Here is a 25,913-nt window from a genome sequence, read left to right as displayed (position 1 = left end):
GCCTCACTAAAATTAGGGCCTATCACATCATTTCTTTTTCTCCTAATCTAATGGACTGGTTATCCAAGAAAGAAAGAAAAGTTGGAGAGTCTTTACTTACTTTCACTCGCACTAGAATGTAGGCATCTAGCCGAAAAAGCAGGCCATGCAACTTCCATCTATGCACTTGCATTTTGCTACTTACTCACCGTACACAAATAGTTCAGGACCCGCTGCCAGGCACTGCTGGCCCACAGCACCAGAAGCAGCCCTACACAGCAACTGCTCCTTGAGTGTTCTTCAACAGGTACCAGTAACACTGGGGTTAGCACAAACAGTCAACTACAGCTCTGAAAACATGGCATGGGGAGGAGGCGCTCATGACAACAGCACGCTTTTGTGTAACAGTCTATACTCAGAAGGGTTACCCATGAGTTAGGAGACATGGGCTGAAGCCCTTTATCACTCAGAAGCAATTCAAGCCCACATCACCAAATGGTCATAGACTCAAAGGCCAAGGACAAGCCATTTAAAATCATCACCTGCCAGTAAAAAACAGTGGAATGTGCAGGCCAACTGTCAAAGCAAACAAGGGAAGTTGCATTTCAGAATCAGAGGGCTTGGAAGGCCAGTCTTAGAAAAAAAAAAACCAGCAACTCTCAGAAAGAAAGAAGCCATGTTACAGAGAGATCGTGTCCCATCCCACTACCAGAACGTCTGAGAAGCTGTAATAAAATTTAAGGACCCTTCCTGCACGAGAGATGCTTGAAGCTCAGCATGGGAAGAGGCTGAGATAAATAAAAGCATTCTGCCAGAAAGCTTATTTGCAGAGAGACTGCATTAGCAGATAACTTTCTCCAAAAAGAATATAGCTTCCACTACTAATAGAAGTCATAGGCACTGGGTTTGGTATTCACAAACCAGTGAAAACAGTACGTTTTGCCCTCAACAGTTAAAGGGACAGAACTATAATCTGAAGGAACCACACATGCATTTGCCCTGCAGCAATGTTACGTCAGTACAAGAGACTGGAAAACAGTAGTTTATAGTAGTCTGCACTTAAACTTGAGGTTTTCAGTTTCACAGTGGTTAGATCTGATTCAGACAAATAAATTCAGAAAACAAACAGCACACTACACAACACTGCAGCAGCAGAGAGCTTAATGCGCTCCATAGTTAGCAGATTGCTCACCGTTATAAATTACACAAACAGGTCTGCTGGTACATTTCGAGAAGTAAGGTTCACAAAATTGACTCCAACTGACTATGAAAGTCCTGTAGAAGAGGATGTTTTCAAAACAAAATCCACCCTCCAAGAAAAGGAGCTAGAAGGTCACCATCCTCCCCAGGGAGACATAAAGGGCACGAGATAAGGACAGGGAATTTGCTGCAAACGTGCGCTCGCCCTCAGCCCAGACAGACAGTCCTGCTTGTTGTCCTCACCCGCAGCTGTAACCTTGAAGGACACAGTCATGTGCTGCTGACTCACAGTGATGCTTATGACAAATAAGAACATGTTTTTTTTTTCCCCTTCTTCATCTTGTACTTTATCACTCATCTGCTTTAATTCATACAGAAACTCCCCATCAGTTACTGCAAGCATACAGGAAAAACAAGGCCAAATCCAGGCTCTGCCGGGATATGCTATGGGTGCCTGACCTGCACTTGCTGAAGCATTTTCCTGAATTTACCGGGCGATACTTGCCCTCTACAACAGGAGATTAGCATTGTCCACGGGCACCTTCTACAATGTCTTAACCAAAGGCCTCAGCTTGGTGGTAATACACAGGCTCCATTCCAGACACAAATCTGAAACGTTAAGATTGCCAACCTGCGGTAAGGAGGGTGGGAGAGCAGACAAGAACAAATCACTGCAAATCAGAATTCCCAAGTGAATGAGATCAGACAGCTCCTCAACCTTTAGATAACCCAGCTACTCCCAAACTGCTGTCCCCAAGCAAAGCACCCCTCGTGCCTTTGACGCCTCAGAGCCTTCCCCAGTTCCTACCAGGTTTTAGAGGAGAGCTGCTTCTATACCCTTCAGTAACCTGATAAAGCATTTCACTCCAGTATTCCAGAAATGAAGTGCCAGTCTCTCCACAAATTACCACAGAATCATTAAGGTTGGAAAAGAGCTCCAAGATCACCTGGTGCAACCATCCCCCTACCACCATCACCCACTAAGCCCTGTCTCTAAGTACCACATCCAAATTATATTTGTTATTGGGGTTCTGTCAATAAACTTGATTTTGCCCCATCTCAGTATCTTCTATCAAGGAATATTAGCCTCAGCACTGGACCGCCAGGTCTGACAACAAGGTAACATTTTCTAGCTATGCTGACATGATTTAGAGAAAAAAAAAAGCATCTTCTAACAGTTTGATTATAGAGACCCAGACTTCAGTAGCTGTTATTAAGACAATAATGATACTCCACGTAAAAATCTTAGCTTTCAGAGATTTAAAAAGGTGAAATAAGGCCAAGACCAAGGACTAAATGATTAAGTTCTATTTTAAAAGTGGATTTTGAACAGCAATACCAGCAGGGCATTTTTCTTAGGCGCTGCAAATACACCATAGATCATGTTACCTCCAGAGATGGAGTTTTTCCTTTCTACAGTCCCTCTTTTCTTAATCTTTAAATAAAGAAGAGGATCAGCCCCTAGGTTTCTCCAGAGACCCTTACAAGCTGCCTACTGGGGGACCTCAGGAGACTTAAAGTGAATGCTGAGATCCAATTCAGAAATACAGTATTTTCAAAGGACTTTTCATGGGGTCATAGACAAAGCATGCCACTGTGCACGGAGAACTACCAGCACTATTCTTGTGCCCATTTTCCACCCACAGATTCACATGAGAATCTCAGGAGCCTCTATAGGAGACAGTGGCTATTAGGCAACTATTTAGCTTTTTATACCATGTTTATTTTGGGTGGAAAAGGCCATGTCATATAAGCAGTGACAAAACTACAGTCTGGAAGTTTTGTCAGTGTAACTACTCTTACAGTAGTGACTCTTGCTGGAATAGCTAAGTTGGCCGAAAATCATGAAAGAGCCCATCTCCGTCCATCGGGACCCTGTTTGCAAATGGCAGGACCGTAACACAGGCTCTGTTTGCTGAACTATAAGCAGAGGTTTTCTGTTACAGAATGCAGCCCTGAAACAAACCTGCAATCAACTCTAGAGGCAGAAACTGTAGAATGAAAAGAAAAATTAAGAACAAAAAACAAAGTGACTAGCTCTTTGTTTCTTCTCATTTTTCTAATGGTAGCAGATTAGCTTTGGAACCAGCCGCAGGGAAAAAGGTAGAGAAAAAGCTTCCCAGTTTAAATTGTCAACATCTTGATAACTCCAGCAGGGATAAACATTTGCAGAGCCCAAGAACTGGAGGCCTTTCAGTTGGAAACTTTTGTATGTGAGACTAAATTCCTGACCACTTGTATTTGGGAAAAAAAAAAACACGAGAGCATTTATTTATTTATTTAAGAGGTGGGCTTGGTTTTATCTTCCAGGCCAAGTGCCAATGCTTCTCATTAAGCGCTGCCTCTTAAAGTTTCTGCTGCAATCAAAGTTAAATCAAAACCCGTTCCCTCCCCATCCCTCATGCTGAAAGCAACTCTCAGTTGAACAGTTTCAGTGCTCTGCTCCAGCGCTCCTTCTATTTCTGCAATGGGAAGACAGGCTGCCATATCCATCTGTCCGTGAATAAAGAATTCATCTGTTAAGATTCTGACAATTTTCCATAATGTTGGAGACTCAGTGCAAGGGGGACCAAAAGAAAAAAGAAACACACACAACCAAGCATCAACCAGGTTTAGTAAAATGCAGATAAGTGGTTTAAACATTTGCCACCAGAGAAAAGAGGGTGAGACACCTATCACCTATGTGGATTCATGGAATACAGACATACCTTAATTTAACACAATGCTCTACAAACAAGCATAGCTAGATGTGTTGTCTTTTATACCTCATTCCCTATTTAGAAGACTGAAGTGATTACTGTGCACTGGATCAGAGGAAAAAGCCACAGACATTACAATATTAAGCATACACGGTATTCTCTTAAGTGTCAGGTAAATCAAAGGGAGCTCTCAGCCAACTTCTCTGTGCTGCCAGTTACTCATCAGCCCTCACCTTTCCAAGTTTCTGCAGATTTCAAAGAGGAAAACGCACATATATATATTTATATTTGGAAGCCATCTTTTCCAGGACAAGGAGGGCACCAAAAAGGTATGGGAGAGGAAATACACAGAGCTCCACCTCAAGTGCTTGAGGTCCCTTCCAACCCCTACAATTCTGTGAGTCTGTGATAAACCGAGATTTCACAGAAGTCGCTAAATCTAGGGTACATACAGCTGATCTTGCTACACCTCCTTCTGTGCGTGCTAGCCCCAGACCTTACGAAAGACCTAACTATCAGAAAGCATTAGGGTTGGGGCTCTGGGCAGGATTTGGGTTAGCTCAGCACAGCCACAGGACACGGCAGGCAGAGTTTTAAGTGCTCTCAGCAAGACAGAGGAAGTGGGAGAGTCAAAAGAGAAAAATCCCTCTTCCTTGCAAGCAAGCAGAAGTGCCTGTCCTAGTTCACTGCTAAGCAGCAACAGGGCAATCCAGTAACCTCATTTACTGTGATAGAACATTTGCAGGTAGTGCATTTATCCCAAACAGATCAGCATAACTTAAAAGAAAGCTGACCATTCTGTTTAAGGTAAAAGTGATGAAAATTCATTATGCCAAATATCACCAGAACGAAGGCCCCTCAGTAGAGAGATCTCAGGGAAACCTATGATCTTAGAGGTCTTCTAATGAGGGCTTTTTGCTTTTACTTCCTGTAAAAGGATAAGGACAAGGATATAACTAGCCTTCTAATTCAGATGAGTTACTTTGTGCCTAAAGATGAAGTGCTGCAAAAGCTAAAACCCTCCTCCCTCCCTGCATTGTGTTTATCACCCTTCCCTCATGCTTCTCTGAATTAGCAGTGAACCAAGTCAGGGAGCTACAACAAAAGAAAATGAATCATACAAAAAAACAACAGTTTGCTGCCAGAGCAGCTCCCCAAAGCAACTCACTGAGCATTTGACCCGCCGCAAAGGAGGAAGGATGCGGGCACCCACAGCTGCACGTGTGTCTGCACGGAGGGAGGAGCGGGACAGCAGCAGCACAGGTTCACGTTGATTTACACCACTGGGGAGCCAGAGCCCAAATCAGGTGGGACGAATCCAGGCCATGTGGTTCTTCCAGAGATTAGCTTAACATCCAACCGACTTTACAAAGTAAAGCGAACGCTCTATAGGTACACATAAACACTTCGGCAATTTTGGTTGTGGTTGGTACACAGGGCTTTATATGCTCGTCTGTGTACCACAACATGCATGTAGCTCCCTCGTTTATATATACAACATATACCGTATTTACCAAAGAGTTTTTGGATTGCTGAGTTTAGGTCAAATTTATTCCATGCTTCAGGTTTTCCTAAAAGCAAAACAAAAGCTTTTTTCCTTACAAAAGCTGGTTTTCTTTGTACAGGCTGTAACCAAAGGAAATTCCTATTCCTATGTTCTTGATAATATTGTGATTTAAGCAGCATTTCCTTTAAAATACTCTTTTCCAGCATTTCAAAAACACCAATTCTGGATCACTGGATCCAGATAGGATATCTAGGACTGAAAGCTTACAGGAAACTGGCTAATAAAAAAGAAATTAAGCTTACATTGCCAAAATGAGTAAAAAAGTAAGTTGAAGGAGATATAAAAAGAGAGAAAACATCTGTGGAGGGAAGAATATTGAAAACATGAAAGGGTTAAACAAGTATCTTCAGTCACTGAATGCAGGAAGAAATAGGCTTGAACTAAACAAGAACATTTCAAAGATGAAATAGAGAACCATGCAAAACCTTATAAACAAAAGGAAAGCAATGGAACGTTTCAGGGGGTAGTTTAGTTCACCTACAGGTAGAAACCTGCTCTAGGGAAGTTCACCTGTCCCTGCTAATGGTACAGAGAGGGCAGATCCCCGCACACCTTAAAAACAAAGCAAAACAAGACAAGACACAAAAAAAAAAAATCAGTTACAAGGCGTCAGTAAGTGTTTGAATTCAGGCCCCAATTACCACTTCTCTAAAACTTCTTTTAAAGACTCTTATTCCGAGCTGAATTTATAACACTGTACAGTTGACAAACACCTTTCGTACTTTATTCCAGTACCTCTAAATCAACCCCCCAGCCTGTTGCAAGAAGCAACCTGAAACCCAAAGCAGTAAAACAGCTGAGGAGTTGCAATTTGCAGGGGCAAGCCATGAATAGCTGCCAGCCCAAAATAACGTTCCAGTTAGGGCCTCTACTGGGCAAACAGGCACAGGGAGAAGTCTGTGGGCTACTGAATTCAAATACAGTGAACTTCAGCTTTCAAATGCTTGCGTAGCTCCTGTATATTTGAAGGATGATATCCGATAATGGCAACTCTGAAGTGCTCTCAGATACAGATCACCCTCCCTCTCGCAGCCCAGACAGGAAGATGTTTAGTATCCCCTCTCATCTCCCATTCAGCTGGGTTTTTAATACACACAAACCTCGTCCCGTTGCCAGGAAGGCAAAGAAAAGGTCAACAAACTCCTTTGCTGCAAGTTAGTTTGTCAAACTCCATTCTCGGCAGCATGACTTTACATGTTAATGCGAGTGTTTGCCGCTGTGTCAATAGCCCCTATTGTGTGCATTTGTAACACAAGATTTATGGTAAAGCTTGCAACATTTTTCAGGCATAATAAGCGTTTATTCAGCATCCCAGGACTATAAGCAGAGGCCTGACAAGTAATTATTGACACATTGTGCAGAAATAAAAGCGGTGGGCGAGCTGCTGTTGCGAATGGCAGCGTGGGTAGGGGGAAGGAGGGGCTGTGTCAAAGGAGTGACAGCCTTGGTGCCCAACATTGTCAAAGCCGACGTTGACTTGCACTGTTCTGTGTGCCTGACTGTATTTGTGCTCCCTGTCACTTGGGTGTGACATGCCAAAACATGAGGAGTGCTCCTTTTTTCATGCTAATGCTTTGTAATGACAGCTTTGTGATCCCCGGGCTGTGTTAGCGCTCAACAAGTCAAGGTGTGACAGGCAGCAGACCCCTCTGTCAGCCAGTGCTGTGCTGCCCTCATCAAACACCATGTTCGCAGACTAAAACGGACCTAATGCCCGAGGGAATAATAGCACCCCATTACCGCTGCTGAGCAAACATCTGAGGGTACTGACTACACCTGCACCTGTACGTGCGGCCCCGAGCAACGTGCTCCCCGGCTGCTGCCACGCCGGCCTTACCTCAGCACGGAGCCCTGGGCCACCATGAGAGGGGAAGAGGAGGAATCGGAAAATCTACTCCCAGGTCGTCTTTTGTGAGCTGCTTCTCTCTTTGGGGTTCAAGCCTTCTTTCTCTGTTGCACAGGGAACATCTTGCTAGCTTCAAACCAAGCGTCGTGCCGCCACGCGGAGGGTTTGTGGTGGTTTCATGTAACTGGTAAGCTCTGCGCAGGATTAATTCAGTCTCCGAACAGCCCAAGGTATCACCAGACAGGATTAGGGGGTATTAGCAAAGCCGTGTGAAGGAAGGTTGCATGACGCCTACATGTTATACTTGGCTGTAAGACTCTCAGTCACATTAGCACCAAGTTCATCCAAAAAAACACAGCAGCCCTAAGACCGTGCTTTATGCGTGAAAGAAAGCGGGGCAGGAAAGGGCAGAGTTCAGGCTGCCTAGACTAAGCAACGAGTTGGCTTCATAGGATTTGGAGATTGCAAATGGGTTGGAGAAGCACATGAGCTTGGCTACTTACATGAAGTTTATCCAAATGATCCAAAACTCAATGATCAGCAAAACTGGGCTAGGAAGCTTGCCAGAACAGGCTTTTTCACAAGATTTATGGTGCTTCCTGCTTCTTGTTCCCAGGCAGAACCAGGAAGTGAGCTGAGTATAAATGGAAAATATTTTTTAGAACAGTTATGAATCTCTTTTTCAAAGGTCAAAGAGGTTCACGGTAAAAGTTGTGTGAGAACTTTAAGGTCTTTTTTCTTTTATCAAAATTTTAGCCAACAGATTATTAATCTGAAATGCCAGGGGTATTGATGAGAAAGACAAAAAACAAGTTAACTGCTATCCAAAATCAAAGCCACTGTCTCAGAAAGCTCTGGTTACTTCCTGTAATTATTTCTGATCCCCAGTGACACCAGTGGGGTCTGAGAACCCACAACGCTAGGCAGTCCACAGACAGAAGGACAAGCTGCTCCATACGGCTTGGTCCAAAATTTCAGCACACTAAGCATGGGTGGGGGGAAGAGAGAGACTTGAAAAGCATCTTATGATCCAAATTCTGGTATCTTGGAGGTTGAGATTTTCAAAGCTGCCTGTCACATCTGGACACCATCGCTGTCTGCAGAGGTACCACCAGCTCATGAATGCACGGAGCTGCAGTATGATCTTCTTCCTGATCTATCGCCCCACATGTCAGATGCAGCTGAACTACGATCTGCTGAGCAGCTGAGCCGGGGAGGGAAGCGCCATGGTACCGCACAGCAGGAGCGGTGATGCTCAAAGGACGCTGCTTGAAGGTACTTGCCCAGCTGCAACCCAGAGCTGAAGCCCAAGCGTAGCACAAAGCCCAGGGAAGCAGATAGCCCTTCCTGCCGCGTGATTTAACCCAGCACACAGTCCTGCACGTCCGAACTTACAGGAAGTTCAGGTGCCTGCACTCACAGCAAGCCTGAGGAACGGCCTTAGAAGCCTCAAATATACGGCCTTGGGCTTTAATTGTGAAGAAAAAGAACAGCTCTGCCGGCACCCTTCAATGTGCACACATGATTACATCAGCAAAGGCTACTCAAGAGAACCTGCAGCTTTTCATTCCCAAACTTTGCTTTACCCAACATCTTAAGATTTCTGTACAACTTGTTCAGTTGTGTTCTAGCACCGTATCACTTACCCAGTCTCTTTGAAACGGGCAGGGTATGTATGTTTCAAAGTGTTTTTTTGTTGTCAAAGAGTTGATAAAGTCTGATTTTCTGTTTCCTGTGTTACATCAGATGATTCATTAGCTCCTAGGGAATTAACGTACCTGTAAGAACTTTGATTTAGTCTGAGACTGGATTCAACTGGTTTGCACAAGAAGAGCTTTATAAAGCTTCAGCCAGATTCACTGTATGAACAGTTCAAATAAAGAAATGATATTTAGAGATCGACACAGGCTATAAACAAGCACTCCATGTACTGGGGAGCCTGATTCCCCTCCTGGTGTCTGAGGGCTGACTTGCATTTTCTTCTGTTCCTTCAGTTCTCAGTCCTGACTAGAATTAGCTTAGGTACAATAGCCTTTCCCTGCAGATCTTATTATTCTTCTGACTTATCTTTTCCAGCAATATGCCCTGATCTTTGAAAATAACAACTTGTGCTGAACTATTAACTGTACCTACCGTTTCCACTCCAGTACTTCCCTGCACTGAGAAATTCATTTAAGGGCTCCAGAAGGTCTGCACTGGCATTTGCACTTTCTATCTCTAGTTACTTTCTGTTTTTAGGCTTAACCCGGTAGCCTTCATCGTCAGGGAACCTGGGCTTCGCAACCAAAGCCTAAACAGGTAAGTGCCATTTCCCTCTCTCACCACTACTCGAGTTATTCTTTTCTTTGTCCTTCTTAAGTCTGAATTACCTAGATACCTCTCAAATGCTGGAGATTTCAGGTGGGCCAGGGGTGCAGGCCCCAGACTCTCGATACCTGTAGATTTTCTTGGAGAGGAAATGACAGTAATAAAGAGAAATTTGTGTAAAACTCAACAGGAGTAATATCATCAAATAGAGCTCATCTGGCCAGAGCCCATCAAGATTCTGCAAGTCTCCAGCAACTAATCAATGTGCTGATATAAATCTGCTTCAGCCATTTGGAATTGCTCTACTAAATTGCCCTGTTATTAGATATTCATTTTACATTTCCAATAAGACTCAACTCCACAGCTAGACCTGCCTCGGCAATGCCTAGGGGAGAGCAGGCGCAGGAGGGGCTGGGGCAGCACGGGGCAGTGCTGTCGTGGGGAGAGTTCGGTCTGGTTTCAAGAGCTCTAGCACAGCCTCTGGCTGCAGTTGGTTCATGGGGATTCAGGAGCCAACATTTTCTGTAAGCAGATGGAGGATATTTGCCACACAAACTGTGGTTTAATCAACAAAAGAAGACCTTTGATTTTGCCTGATCTATTTTCATTTAATTAACGTAAAGGTTCCAGGACAGGAGGGTGCTTTACTGTAAGTGTTGCTTGGAGAAATATTTTTGGCAAGGCTTGCATCGACACTAAAGCAGGCTGGAAACTGAATGACAGGCTTCTGCGCTCGTGCTGTCACAAGCAGTCATTTCACCAAGCTGCTTTGGGGCCAGCAGGAGACTCACAATTGCCAATTTTAATCAAAGGCATGACGTCCCAGAGGCAACTCCTCCTGCCCATCCGCGGGGAGAGGTGCTGCCCAGCATGGGGACTTCCAGTGCGTGGTGCCAAACACAAAGTCTGCCGCTTCCTTCTAGTGTGAAACCATTTGGAACACGTCTCTGCTGCTTCCCCCCCTCCCCTTAAAGTGATGATATTGATGGATGGGTAAGGTCCTGTATGTGGCAGCCACGAGATACACAACCGTACTGCTCAGTGAGGGTAAGCCTGTGATGTCTGCACAGTAGCGCTAACGTTTTAGCCCATTGTTAAGGGAGATTGCCTTTCAACAGGCTGACAGGGCGCAGCTGCTGAGCTATTGGAAGCAGCTCTCCTTCCTCTTGGCTATAGTGTCCGTGGGGAACAGCAGCAGGGTGAGCCGACATGGAAAGCCATGCAGAACCAAGGGCCAGAAACATACATATCCATTGAGAGAGATTTGCACAGAATTACGACAAACGTGTCCATCCATTGTCTGAGGCATCAACAGAGCTGACGCGGTGAGAAGTGGGCAGAGAGTTGCCTGCCACTGTTAGGGTGGGTGATGGATAGAGGTGCCTGCAGGGCTGCCCTACAGGGCTGGGGTGGAGAGAAGGGGAAGCAGAAGGGTGCGATTGCCAAGGTCTGGGCAGTTTTGGTCAGTAGCGTGTATCACCGTTCATCTTCAGGAACCAGCATTTTGCAGCCAATGGTTAAACTGCAGAAGAGATGGCCAAATACAAGGCCTAGGGAACACGACACTAGGAGTGTATGTAGTCCTCTCAAGCTTAGATGTCAGTTTAAGCCAATACGGATGTCCTTTTTAACCCCAGCACACACAAATAGTGTTGTTTGCTAACTATTAACGTAAGCCTGCAGCTGAATGCTCCCCTCTTGGTTTTGGTAGTGCCAAAAGTCACTATCTCCATCAACAAGCTCCCCTGGTATACACTGTAAAAAACAAAGCAAGCCTTTCCCTAAAAGCTATTGCCTTTACAAGCAAGAGGAAAGTGCAAGAGGGCATGTGGAAGGTAAGAACATTTGTAAAGCCACACAGCAAGAGGAGAATCAAGAACAACCACCAGGTCTCCCAAATCTGAGGTCACAGATGCGCGTAGGTGTGCGTGCACACAACTACAGAAGCACGAATGCACATATGCTACAAGTATATATGTATATTCCTAGAAAAAAGGCAAACCATAATGAAATCAGAATTAAATTGGGTAATCATTGACATATTGAAATCATTTGAAAATCAATCTTAAGAAAATTGAACAGCTAGGTTAAACTAAAAAGAAATCCAGACAAATTATGATTAGGGATACATTTAAAGTATCCTGACTTCATCTCTGCCCTGGAGTGACGCAAAATGCTTTGGTTAAGGCATTTTAGTGTTTTGGCCTCAGATTTAGTTATGTTTAGTCCTTTATTTCCCCCCCCCCTTTTTTTTTTCCATTTCCTAATTTGAGTGGGTTTGGTTCCAAACTTCTTTGGATTAGGTTCACATTTGCCACTACCTCTTAGATTCTTTTGGCAATTTTCACAAAAAGACTAAAGCCAGTTGATGGTTCACATTTCACATTTGAGAATGACAAGATCACCAAGGAAAATAACAATTTTACACATGCCGATTTACTGGCCTGAAAACCTTCCGGTCTAATCCAACATGTCCTACCAGAGTTTTTTGTTTTGGGCACAGGCTGTCACGTTGATTGCTGAAGGCATTGGGAGCCCCAGGAACACATGTTAGATAGTACTGAACATCATCCAGCTTACAGGTAGGGACATTCGAGCCTCCACGCAGATCTCCACGAGCCCAAGATCAGCCTCAGCCAGCTGCAGGCAGAGCTCTATAACCCAACACAAACGGAGCCAGCACAGCCTGGCTGGCCTCGCCTTTTCTGAGGGTGCCTGCAGAATAAGTTAGGCATGTAATCAATTGGTCCTAAGCCCCGTCTCACATTAGTGTATGATCATGATTTGAGCAATCATGGTATATGTAAGGAGAAGCAAGTATTTGTGTCAAAAGGAGGAAGATCAAGTGTCCAACCACAAATATCTAGTGAAGAAAGTGATATTCCAATTTCTTTACTAACACACTGATTTCCCGAGTGAAGAAATCTGTTTTGTCAGCCCCATAAGCAATTTTTGAAGCCCTACACTGTTGGCAGGCCTCATTTCCCCCTTCCTCTTAATTACACCATACTGCAATTTAACAGTAATCAGCAAAAGCCCTCGCAGAAGGCAGCCATGTTCAGGGTAACTGAGGGGTTATAAACTTGCAAAGACCAATGTTATCAACACCAAACACAATGTGTCTCAAGCTAGGAGCCTTCCAAGTCCTGCTGAGATACGCTATTTTCCAGAAAAGCATGTGATTTTGAAATGATCTCTTCATCTGAAACACTTATCTGTCATCTATTTACAAATAAAAATAGTGCAAATAAAATAAAGTGGTATTTGCAGTTAAAGACAAGATCAAACTGACCCCACTGTCATAGAATTGGTTTCCTCTTAGCAGTTGGTATTTTTGTTTTCTTTAAATAAAATTATTCTAAAAATATTTCAGCATGTAACAGATCCCTGTTAAACAGGCCAGTCCAGTGAGTCTTGGACAGTGAAGGAGTACCAGACAAACCACTATGGCTAATGCAATCTGGACAGATGAGTGGGTGGTCCATCTTTGGGTTGATCCAATTTCCATCGAGTTCAAAATAAGGGAAGGCAAACCAAGGACATCCCCCCGCATCATTATACATTTACTTTATTCATCACAGTCCTCCCCCCTCATGCCTCTGTGGAAATATATATTAAATAGCCAAAGTTTTCCAACCATAATAATTCACTTGTAAACTTCTAGGAAATTCCATTAGTACAAGCTATCCTTTAATTTAGCTTCACAACATCTGGTGAACACAACAACAGTATCGCTTGCAAAAAAACTTTCAAGTTGAACTTCCAGCAGGTTTGTAGGGAAGATGGAGGGACGTTGTGGGAGAGCCAAACACTGATCAGCACAGAGCACAAGTTGCAGTTCACCCCAGGAATGCCAGGATGATTAAAACCACTTTATAGCATTTTGTCTCTAATTTATGACAGCTGATATAATTGGTAGCATGAGGAGGCAGCCTGAGTGGTCAAAAGGAGTACAAAGCCCTGTGTACAAAGGGCCAGTTTTGCTCCTATTGAGATCATTGACAAAACTCTCCTTGTCTTCAGCAAAGCATAATTTAGATTCTAAGTCCTGCAGATCACATGGTTTGAAGGTTGCCATAATGCCTTCCTTTACATCCTTGGGCTCTTGAAAACACCCCCACACAGATAATACATGGTGGGACTGGGCCGACTTCCCCTCCACCCTTAAGGAGTATTGCACAATTGTCCCAGTCCTGTCCTGCTGAGAACCGACAACCTCTGTGTTAAATGCTTTTTCATAACAGCAATAATTTATTCATTAATGCTAACTTAACCCATACCAGCCTGAGAAATTCCCGAGTGCCGTTCAGGTTTACATCTGATCCAGCCTCCCAGCTGCAAACAGAAAGCAGTTCTGAGCTCCGCACAGTTTCTTTAAAAAAGCACACTAAAATGATATAGAAATATGAATTAATGTTTCTCTGCTTATCTGTTCCTTCAGTGGTTGTTCGGTCTTCCTGGCTAGGACAGTTCCATATACATTTAAAATATCAATCTAATCTCCCCAAAGAGCTATTGATTTATCAGCTCCATCTCTGTGTTGCTACTGAATGCCTTCAGAAATCTGCCAAATATGTCTATCCTTTCCACTACTTCTCTCAGTCCTCTAGCCTCAATGTCAGCTCATCTATTGATCTGAACGCAGTTCTGGTCTTCCAGTCCACTAGCTCTCTCTCCTCTTCATATTGCAGATGTGCTCATAATTGGCACAGAAAATTTAAGGGCAGTGCTAGCAGTCCCTCCCCGGCAGCATTCATCTTATCTGCTGAGTTCCTCTTGAATAAAACGTATACAATGAACCTGAAGTGGGGAGAATGGAAAGAGAAGTTAAATAAATAATCAAAATTAGGGGAACGAAGATGGAGAAAGTATGTTTTTCTCCTCTATATATTCTTGATTTCAGTGACTATTTTGAAGAGAATGCTGTATTTCCTGGGAATTCAGACTCTCCTAATATTCAAAAGAAGTTCAGAGCTTCATTCAGGCCACCCAGCACAATTCTAGCTCTGTGTGCTACAGCTGCTCCCACCCGTTCTCCATTAGCCTGACCCAAGGCCCTTTGCCTAGAAATCTATTGAGACATATTAATATTCATCCTTCTGTCTGCACACCACATTTGTAGATCAATTCTGAAAAGATGTTTCTGCCACAGTCCATGGAAAATACACAAAAAGAGGCACTAAATAAATCAAGGAATAAAGAGTTACCCATTCCACTACCAGTCAGCTACTCTTTGCGAGTGCAATTAATCTATAATTAATGACTATTCCCTGCTTGTCAACATGTTTCAGTCACCTACTGCTTATCTAACAAACTTCTGCATGAGCACGAGGCAGAAAGGGGAACTGTCATTTGCTTCCATTTGTACCACAAGGTGAAGTCGGTGACATCTGGGAACTTCACAGGGCGGTACCACACACCAATCCCCAGCAGAGATGAGCTGCTCCCATTTACAGGACACTTTCCATACATTTTTCCGTTGATAACGGATAAGTGACGCGAGGAACTGGCTGACAGGCAAAAAAAAACTTAGCTCAAAATGGAATTTGGAAAGAGAGGTTAGTGTTCAGTACTTGGGTTCGTTAACGATACCCAGTGTTTTGAAACTTGAGTTCAGTGGACCAGATTTTTCAGCGATGGGATTTCCTACGAGCAAAAGCCATACGAAAGCAGACTTCACTTCAAGGAAGTGTTTCATAAGCCTACTAATCATTCTTCATGCAAATATGCAGAGCAACAACAATCACTTGAATCATTTCAACAGCCATTTTACTAGAAAACATGCACTTTGGGGAATGCCACCAGGTTAGGTAGGCCAAGTGTTGGTGCAACCACTGTGGTTATTTAAGAATGGCAAAGACTTTGCCCCATCGTGTCTGTCTGGGGGACTAAATAAAACAAAAAGTACCCGGAGCTGTTGAAAAAATGTTTACAACAAAACAATACATTTAATTATATTACAGAACAAACACTTAGAAAAAAATTAGTCAACGTCTGTTTCTAAATCCCACTGAACAACTGGTTTTACTACACTGAAGTGTAAGACGCTTGGGAATTAACTGTGAAATGCACTGCTGGTATTCAGTCTCATCTATGTATATTTAGGTTTTACTGATAAAAACATTGGCTAAGGATACTGTTCAGTTCTCTGTTTCTTCTTCTTTTTTCAAACCAATGAAATTATACCGATACAAATTTTAATGAAGACAGTAATACTTGTATAAAGACTACCTTCTCCGGTGTAATTATGCCAGTATGAATGCAGAATTGAACACATCTTTAGAACGCAACCTTATATAACTGTACTTGTAGAGAACTCAGGACTTAAAATATAACAGTATGTTTAAAGCAATATGGTTTTCAGGCAAGGCTGTAAGCTGTATTTATATTACGAGCTCTGCCCTCTGCAGAACTCCGGTGCTTCATTGGCTTATACACAGAGCTCTTTGCAGGATCGAGGTCTCCATAATTAGTTTATATACATAAACAGAAAGATGTTTGCACAGAATCTTGCACTCAGCTTCTTTACGCAAAAGGAAGCCACAGAGGTTTGACTGGTCCTAAATCATGTCTTAGCTCTGCTTTTCTTCAAATAATAATATATTAAAAAAAAAGGTGGGGGATGTGGTTGAAAAGGGAAGGAATTATAACAATATCAGCAAAAGTGAGCTTCGGATTAAAAGTAAAAGGTTTGATAATTTTAACACACACACAACCCTCAAGAGACTATGGGAAAATAACAAAGCAGAAGCTATTCTTCAGGGTTTGCTGTTCAACAAAGCAGGTTTTTATTAAATACAGAGTTATAGGCAAGAGTATTTTGGTATCCAGGGAGGGTCTGATCTTGAAGGGAACCTCTCAGGTAGAACAGGAGGCATCTAGTTATTTCAGTGACCAGCTACTCCTCTCTTCCTCCAGCAAGAAGCATAGTGCTAAAGTGGATCAGATTCAGGCTTGTTCTACCTGCTGACTGTCCAGTAAATAATCCAGCAACTAAACCAACCAAATAGCCATGGTTTGATATCTACCTGATGCTGACATACTGTACTGTGTGCCCATATAAATCTGTGTGAAGCAGCAAGAAAGCAAGTTGTATCACAGGACTCAAATATTTGATGTACCCACATGCAACTCCTCTAGATCTCCAAATCAATTACTGCTCTGAAGCTACACACCATCACCTGGGAAGAGATATGGATCTCTTCACAGATCAAACTGTTCCACCATCACCATCTCTCCACCAAAATCCAGACGGTTGACCCCTCGGGTCCATCATGTAACTTGCATATAACGAACCCTAGAAGTAGGAAAATCTGAATGACGTTATGAAAAAAGAGATGTCTAGGAGATCAATATTTACATCACACAATGCAAGGAAAACAAGTGGATAATGACTGAACTGCTCTGTCTTCTTTGCTTATAAGTTATGGAAAGTGGAGGAGTTGTTCAGAAAACAAAAGCTTCTGTACATAAGCAAAATAGGAAAGAAAAACAAGCAATAGTAATCAAGGATTTCAGGCCCAGGGCCCAGGCAAGAGTCTGGAGCAAAAGGATGTGTTGTGCTAAGCTTGTTAGAATCGCTCCTGCAAAAATTTCCCTTTGATGATTTATTTGCAAACCAGAATTATAGTCATACATGTTCTATCCTTCTAAAACCACTTCCTTCAAAAGAGGACACATACAAGGCTCTGGAAAGTGACTTCTTAGGCAGAACAAAGGATGCTCAGCACCGATTCCACAAATTTCCTGCCCCTGCCTCACTTCCAGCTGCTCACAGTACATAACAAACCTGCTCTCCTGTTCCTGTTGTGTGACAGAGAGGTGGGACACACAAACTGGTGCCCATGGGGAGGGAGAAGTGCTGGGTATGCTCAACTACATACAAGTCCAGGCCAAAACTCCACGTTTGTGAAAAGGTTTCATTGAAGATGTTTCAATATTTGCTTTTTTAGTGCAAGTGGTTTACGACACCCAGTTAGAAAATGGAAAATAACATTCTTTCCCCCTTTTCAGAGCATGCCTACCACCAGGCTGGCAGACACGGGGAGCAAGGCTGCCCACAGGAACCTCAGTCCTATTCCTGGTTCCCCTCTGGCTGACTACAACTGTCCAGAGGCAGCCAAAGGTAGGAGTGACAGCAGCGCAGCGATGCAGGAGGGCACACCTCTGCCCAGGCTGCCTGCCCAAGCCCTCCTCCAGGGTGCCAAGACAGCATTGCTGCCTGCAGTGAGTCTGCACACCAGCATCACATCCCGTGAGGAAAGGCTGCCTGAAGCCCATATGACAGATGACAGACAGACTCAGAAGGCGATACAGAAGCTTGTGAGAGAACTGAAATGTGAAGCCAGGTTTCCCAAGCCCAAAGTTTTTATATGTTGCTGCATCATCTTTCCGTTGCATTAGCTCAACTTTCACAAGCCACTTCACATTTCTGTCTTGAGCCTGGCAACTGCAAAAAGGGAACGTGGTTCCTTGAGTCATACAACTAGCAACAGCGGCACCTGCCCCTGTAAATGCTGAAGGCATCTTTGCATGGAACGTGCCTTCTGTTTATCTTCATGTGGATTCTAGTGCTTGGTAAGAACATGCCCCAAGTGAGTTACCCTGTTATTGTAAGGTAATGCAGCTAATGCTGCAAACCTGATTGGACATGAGTACAATCAATAGAGATAAGCAGAAAGCAGCCGGATTTGTTGAATAAATGAATTCTTGCAACTCACTTGCTCAGCTGCTCCATCAATGACAAAAATCCCATCGATTTCAGTGGGAAGTAGGATCAGGCCCTGATTTCTGACACTGCAGATATCAGGAGTCTGTTATATAACAGGTGATACAGAATTAATTAGAATTTTTAAGAAAGGAAACCATTCTCTGCCCCCAAACTTCCATGGACTTCTGCTTTACAATTAATCATCTATATTATTACTTTCCCCCAAACTGTAAAGCAACAGAGCAGAATGGCAGTGCCAGCATTCCTGTTAAGATCTCACAGCCCTCATTAATAAACGTAATAAGGGCATTGGAGTATCTCAGGAGTGTACTAGGTTACAGATTTAGGCTTTCCTTTGGGTATAATTTTATGTTCTTGTTTCACACACTAAAGTAATGTACTTATTCCAGGATCCTATTTTTTCATTTCATTTTTAAGCACTCATTTATGCTCCTTTAGTGGTATCTGCAAACTGATAAACATAGGGCTGCCCACTTTAACCACCAAAAGAGAAAAGGAGGAATTAAAACCAGAATTAATCAATTCACGTAGTTTGAAGAATTATTCCTTCACCTTCCAGGTCAAGCATTTTTAGCTGCTAAAGGGATTTTGACTTGTGCCCTGCAACTGCTCCTTCCACAGAAGCACGAGGCCAACACAGACAACAGCTACAGGCTAAAACCAGCAAACAGCCACTTACCTTTGTAGATGTAGCTACGTAGGGGAGTAAAATATATCCCTGTTTAAAAGGGTGTAAAGCTAGAATAGTTAAAGTTTATTTAGCTTTCAACCTGTGCCAATGAAAACAAGTTGAGACTATGAGCAATTGCGTATCTTGCTGTAAGCAGAACAGCACATCTGGATGAAAAAGACTGTAAGAGAAGAGAGGTTAGTAGTCTACCTGCCCAGCTGATCATTAGCTGAATAAGAAGGGGACAAGTTAAAGCCATATAATCTTGTTAGGAGAGGAAAAGAGACCTCAGAGACAAAGTTCTAAGTCATAGTTCAGATTACAGCTTCACAAAGAGAGTCTTGAAAGCACTCTCCCTCCCATTTACAACCACTGAGGCCACTTCCCTCCCTCTTCCTGATGAAAAAGCATCTCTGTAGCAACTGCAGAAATTGACCCCCAGGAAGATCAAAGTTAATATATTCTTCAGCTGTCTAGCACAATGCAATGAACAGAGCAAACCTGCAGTTAACATGGAATCCCCAAGCAACAGGACGGAGCAGATGCACAGGAGTAACAAAGCACTGAAGGACCACGCAGTGTGTTGGATGGAAAAAACATGACAACTCTTTTACTGGGGAGTTTTGCGTGATTAGTTAACCTTTCCTAAAAGGTTATTTCATATTATTGCATCAAATGCTGCAGCTGATGAAAAATAAGCTCAGGGTAGACACTCAAAAGAGCCCTGCATCAGCCAAATCATTCCTAAGCCTGTGGCAGACTCCCCATCTAAGTCACTGAGTTTGGCTAAATATGACTACTTCTAAAAATCTTTTGACATTCAAAGGCACTTAAGAGATACCTAAGCACTAGAGTCCTATATTTTGGTACTCATTTTAACCTTATTTGAAGCCTTCCCTGTTCTTTTTATTTACACTTTTATTTCTTAAAGCAACCAGATCTTGCTAGGAAAAAATCATCTGGAAGCAGTGTGAAATGTGAAGTAAATGGGGTAAAAAAAGAGAGGCCAATAAGATACTTCTACTATCCCTGGGGCACAAGAAGATGTGTCCATCAGTGTTTGGATTAAAAATAACATTCTGAAGCAATATGAATAACCCAAACCCATCAAAATGCAGTTACTTTAATTCATCGTTTTAATGTATTTATTTATTTCAATTAGACCACAATGGCTTCAGTTCATTACCTAGTTAATAAAGTGAATTAGATAGTGTTAGTGCAGCAGTTAGCACCAGTGCTTTCTGTTTTTCTAATAGCGTCCAAGATCTATTTGTCAGGAAAGTGGCGCTGCTTTCACAGTGAGGTTTAGTAACAGCCTGACATATTTGATGGGTCAGTTTTTGATTCTTTTCTTTCCCCTAGGAAGGGACCAACTCTAAAAGCAATTCCACTATTTCAGAGAAAGCAATTCCTTAAAGGATTAAGCATGATCAGTTAGCACTTTTAAAAACACATCTGCTTTTGTCCACACAAAACTATATTCAATTTAAAGTTTTGAACACTATGTATTCACTGCCTTTCCTCCAGCATGGACTGCTCTTTACAATATCCTGGAACACTGGAAAGGTTTCATTCCAGAAAAGGTGTTAGCCTTTAGAGTTTGTAAATAGTTTCTTCTAAGCTCACATATTCCTCTGTACTAGAGGGGAAAACATGCAAAAACGACAGGATTGAGTAAAATCTACACCTGTCTACATTGCAAGAATTCAAGGTGCTCTAAACAAGTACCTAAACAAAAATGCGTAAATCATGCAGATGCATAACTTTCTACAACAGCTACACTTAATGTATTTGGCATTTTTTAGCTTCTGGAACTCCACATTTTGTTATCCTAGAAAACATCCAGTTTTCTTCTGAATGAAAGACATCTTTTGAGGAAAATAAAATCACAGTACAGATACAGTTCAGTGTGTAGAAATTGTTACTAATTTACTTTCTTTAGTGACGGACAAAAATGGTACTCTCCACTACGTACAAGACGGTAAAAAAAGGTTTTACATAACATAGTCATGTATATAGGCAAGTAAATAGAATTTAGGCAAGAGCTTGAAAATGCTACGACAATCTCTGCATGGCTGAATTTACACATGTAGTCCATTAAACTTATTTCTTTAGACACCCTGTTTAGATGTTGTTTCCTTCTTTTAAAGTATTACGCACTGAACACATGAACAGTTCCTTTGCATTTACCTTTCTCTGGGGTATGTGAAAACTTGCAGTGGGCTCAGAGTTCCTTGACGGAAGTCACAGATCTTTCCTCTTTGCTTGTTTCTCTTGATGATCATCCTCTTTTAGCCTGTGCAGAGATCAACAAAATGGAGAGGAAATAAAGAAAAGCCACCTGTAAGATTCTTTGGAACATGAAAACAACATCGAAAATAACCTATAGATTACGTATATAACCTATAGATTACCAGGAGCTCTAGAGCGTGGTTGTGGGTTTTCTCCGTATCATTCATTGTACAGCCTTGGGAAAGCCCACACCATTTCTATCCCTCATGTGCCAAATCATGGAGTCTCCCTTCCTCTGCTCCTACCTCTGTACAACCTCACATCCACCCACACCCATTTTGCCCTCTGAACTGAAGCAATGACCCATTTCTTGTGATTAAATTAGCGTAAGTAATAAGATATCATAGAGCTGATTGATTTCCCCAGCAATAGTTATTAAGCAGCTCAATTCAGAGGAAAGCAGAGCTATTATTCTAAACATTGATTCCTGAACAGGATTGCCAGAGAGGGGTGTGCTCAGATGCACACAGCAGGAATGCAAACATCTAGAGAACCAAAACACTGAGCTCTTGACTATGTTCAGTACCACGTGCTTCCTAAGCCAGGAAGGTTTTCCTGTGTTTGATAGCACTAGGTAGATTTTCTTCCACGAAATAATCTAGAAGCTTTTTAGGATCTGTAACATGCTGTGGCAAAGAGCTGCATAGCTTAAAGCTTTTTTGAAGAACAAGTTGTATCTGCTTACTTGGAACTTTTCCACTTGCCTACCTCATCTGAAGCCCTCTTGGCTCTTGTAAGGCAGATGGGCCCTACTATGTGTAGGGGAAAAGCAAGTATATGAGGTGACTGAAAGAAGTACATGGTGTGGGCAACCATGGTGTTGTCACCTAAGTAGAGTAGGTGACACAAGAAAGCAGACCAGTAGAGAACACATAAAAAATATCACAGAAGTCAAAGGAAGTTCATAGAGCCAGTGAACAAAGCAGTCATACATACGAGCTATTAGAAACGCTAAATAGCAACAAATAGTCCCGCTGTAGTTCAATTATACTGCCATCAGTCTCAGTTCTGGTCCAAATAGCTCTCTCCTCTTCTAGAATTCAAAATGAGATATATTACACTCTAAAGAATCTGAGTAAGTGTATGTGTGCCTATGGGACTTTTTCAAGTCACTTATTTGTCTGAATGCCATTGATTTTTCTCCTAATTGTTATTCACTATGCTAATTTCCCTCACAAATCTCACATGCTATTGATCAAAAAGTAATAAACTCTCCAGCAAACAAAACAAGCATTATTGCAATGTTGGGAAAACATCATTTAATATCAATACCATATTTACAATTATCTTTAACCCAAATTTCACCCGCAACGCAATGCATAATCAAAATCAGAGAGCTGCAGTCAAAAGGGTAATATTAAAAGACTCCCACTAGGCGATTTTCTAGTAGATTATAAGAAGAAAGGCTGAAACAGGACAATCTCAACAGTTTAAGATATACAGTTAATGCTATAAATAAGCACTGCTGAATAAAGTATAGCCTCCCCTGCCTGTCTCCTTTCTTCTGTTATTTGGAGACAGTCACCATGAAGATAAAGCAGAAGTAAGGGCAGCATCGGTATTGGTGCCAAAATAACCTATGGAGGATCATGCCTCATATAAATTGTGGTTTCTACATTTCATTTTGTTTTTTGATAAGGACACACTGGATTTAATCCAGCTTCCAGTACATTTCTGCTGATTTTCCTCATCTTGATTGGTAATGGTAGTAGTAACTAAGTGGTAGCAATTTATGATCGTTGCAATCCGAATAAATCCTGTTCCAAACAAATCCCCCAAACTATCATTCATCCGTTTACCCCCATAATTTTCTGAATTTTGCCTTTAATTTCTTATTTTCTTCATGCTGGTTTGAAAATTCCTGCTCCTTTCCTTCGCTAACGTACCACCAATTCAAATTCTAAGCAAGTTGCTGTGAAGTCAATGAACTCAGCCTGGTGAAAATAACCGCAGGAGAGATCAGGTCCCACAGGGGTCCAGAGAACCATCCCAAACTTGGGCAGTTAGTCAGATTTTCATTAACCCAAATAGAAGGCAGTCAGCTCTTCTTTTGTTTCCTTTATCACCAAAGTATTTCTTGGTAGAAAATCAACTTCAGCTCACTGTGTACATTTTTGACAAACTCAGATGGGAACTCCACCCTGCACTGGATATTGTGAATTGGGTTTGACTGCTGAGTGCAGACAGAAAGGCATCACTGGAAGCACATATATAACAAAACTTAAGGGTTGGAGGGTAAGGCAGCTAGACAAGAGCAAGCACACACAACTGGGCGCCAGGACCACGATGCATAGTTGTGGGGAACTCAAAAGCTGATTGAAATCCCAGAAGATATCTTTATTTGGCACCGCGGCTCATCTTTATTTAAATATGAGCATGGTCTCTGATATTTGGGTCTGAATCTTCTGAATTCACAGGGTTTGGATCTAACGTTCCAGCTCAGTCCTGCTCTAAGGGACTCTAAGGTTCCTAGTTATTTAGTTATTTTCCTACAGTTTTCTCTTCCTGCCCTCTCTGGACAGTTTCAAATCTATCTTGTACTAGTCCAAGCACACTCAGACTCAAAGATATTATTTCCAAGTTGCATATTTCCAAGAGCTACATGTCACAGAACGTGATGAACACAGAAATCTGTAGCGTGGGTGGATTTGTGAAAGAAGAGCTTTTGAGTGTGGCCTGCCATTCAACTCTGCACCTGGCAAAGAGTGAAAACAATCCGAGCAAGCCAACTAAAACAAAACAAAAAGCAGGAATGGAATCAGCAATCTCAGGGCAACTATCGCCACAACCCTCCTAAAGTTTCACGAATCCCACATTCCCCCCGGCCGGAGGAGCAGCCAGGTTTCTGTCACTAACCAAAGCCACCAGCGTGTGCGACTGGCCACCTCCCCGGGGAGGATCGCTGAGGTAAAGGGCCCGCGCCCTCACTGGTGTAAAATGGCACCGCGCCAGCCGCGACATACCAGCTAAGATCCAGTCCACGGTTTTTTGCATCTTCACAGGCCGAGAAGGAATTATTTTTGTCTCTGCAATTATTTCTGACTAATTTCTGCCATAATACCTCCTTGCATCCAGCTCACCATTGGGAGAAGTAAATGATTTCTCTGGTAATACCGAGCTGAGGTGCCAATCCAAATAGAGGTTACTAATGTAGTGCTGAAAAAGATCTCTAATTAATTTCATAATATTTGAAATTCACATTCTGCTCCCCACACACCCACTTCACTAGTATTTTGAAATTAAGTCAATTTTTGGAACAATCTGCAAATAACGATATTAATAACACTCAGTAAATCGATGGCACACCCTTCCTTGGATGGCTATGTTCACTCCTCACTCCATTTCAAAACCAGATGTAGCGGAAATAAGCAGCCTAAGAATGGACAAGGAAAGGTTTTACATTCAGGGAAAGACTTCCATATGACATTGGCAAAAAGATTTGATTTAGTGAGAAGATCAGGAAGAGTGAGCAGCAGAGCACAGCGCATGTGTTCTTTTTTACCCTTATAACACAGAAACAAAGGAACATCAGGTAAAGATGAATGAAAACAAATTCAAAACCAATAAAAAGAAATTATTTTTCCTAAGCAGTCCATGACCAAGTTATGGAGCCGATTGCCTCATATGAAATATCACTGAGATAAGTATTTATAAAGATCCAAAAGGGATTAGTCATTGGCACTGATAATCAAAACAATAAGTTACAACAAAAAGATAAAAATACGGTTGGGTCCATGCCAAGTATTAACTGCCTGAGATAAAAATACCTCATGTGCAAAATGCAATTCCACAGTTACGGGGTATCGTGTAGGGTTCCTTCTGAAGTATCCAGGCTGGCTACCGATGGAGGCAGGATATTGGACGAGAAGGCTCATGGATCAGATTTGCTGAGGCAACTCGTAATTTCTTATTTACTGATTCAGAGGGTGATAGGTGAAATAACGTGGTGGTGCCAGTCAGGCGGTCACTAAAATGTGTACACTAGGATTCTTTTCAGCAAATATGTCAACAAGTAAGCTTTAGACACTCACCTGTGAATGAAAAACTCCTTTTTAACCAACACAAAAAAACAACAAAGTAGTCATATCATGAGGAAGCTGAGGAAGGAATGTGCTGCTGCTACTCAAACCGTGTCCAGCACAGACAAACAAAATTTCTGGCTCCTGGCACCTTTTGTGTACGCTAAAATAAATAAGAATTTGTAGCTGTTTACCTAGGGAGCGCACAAAGCCTACACACATGCTTCTTCCACCCAGCAAAACACCCATATTTCTGGTTCTCAAATTCATTTCCAGGAAAAGGGTGTCGAGAGTGCCAAAAGAAGGAAAAAATAAAGATGGGCTGCAAACAGTTTTCATGTCCTGCAGAAAATAGAGAATAAAAGAAAAATATATCTATATCAAAACAGTTTTGCCATGCAGCAAAGGACATTCTGCATTTTTTCCTTAAGAGCTGCAGACAAGATAACGCATAACCTGGTGGGCAGAGCGTTTTCCAAGGATACAGAGACTTAGGATCGTCTCTTTGTTCTGCCTGACTCAATATCCAATCAATTAGGCTATTATCTCTCTCTCATTTGGATTAAAAATTCTACCTTACTTGAGATACCTTTTCTGAGAAAA

The 25,913-nt window shown here is 42.3% G+C and overlaps 1 long non-coding RNA gene across 2 annotated transcripts in view; it reads right to left on the bottom strand.

The window, feature by feature from the left end:
• The window catches only part of LOC106043483 (uncharacterized), a 162,221-nt gene that overhangs the window by 31,152 nt on the left and 105,156 nt on the right, over positions 1–25,913 (bottom strand). For both annotated transcript variants that reach the window (XR_010825210.1, XR_010825211.1), the window contains one exon: positions 21,190–21,295. This is a non-coding gene — a long non-coding RNA (uncharacterized lncRNA). The remainder of the gene's footprint in view (positions 1–21,189; positions 21,296–25,913) is intronic.

The sequence above is a fragment of the Anser cygnoides genome, chromosome 16, assembly GCF_040182565.1.
Source record: "Anser cygnoides isolate HZ-2024a breed goose chromosome 16, Taihu_goose_T2T_genome, whole genome shotgun sequence".
NCBI classification, from domain to species: Eukaryota; Metazoa; Chordata; class Aves; order Anseriformes; family Anatidae; genus Anser; species Anser cygnoides.
Note: the sequence above shows the minus strand (reverse complement) of the source record. Positions and strands in the feature narration are given on the sequence as shown.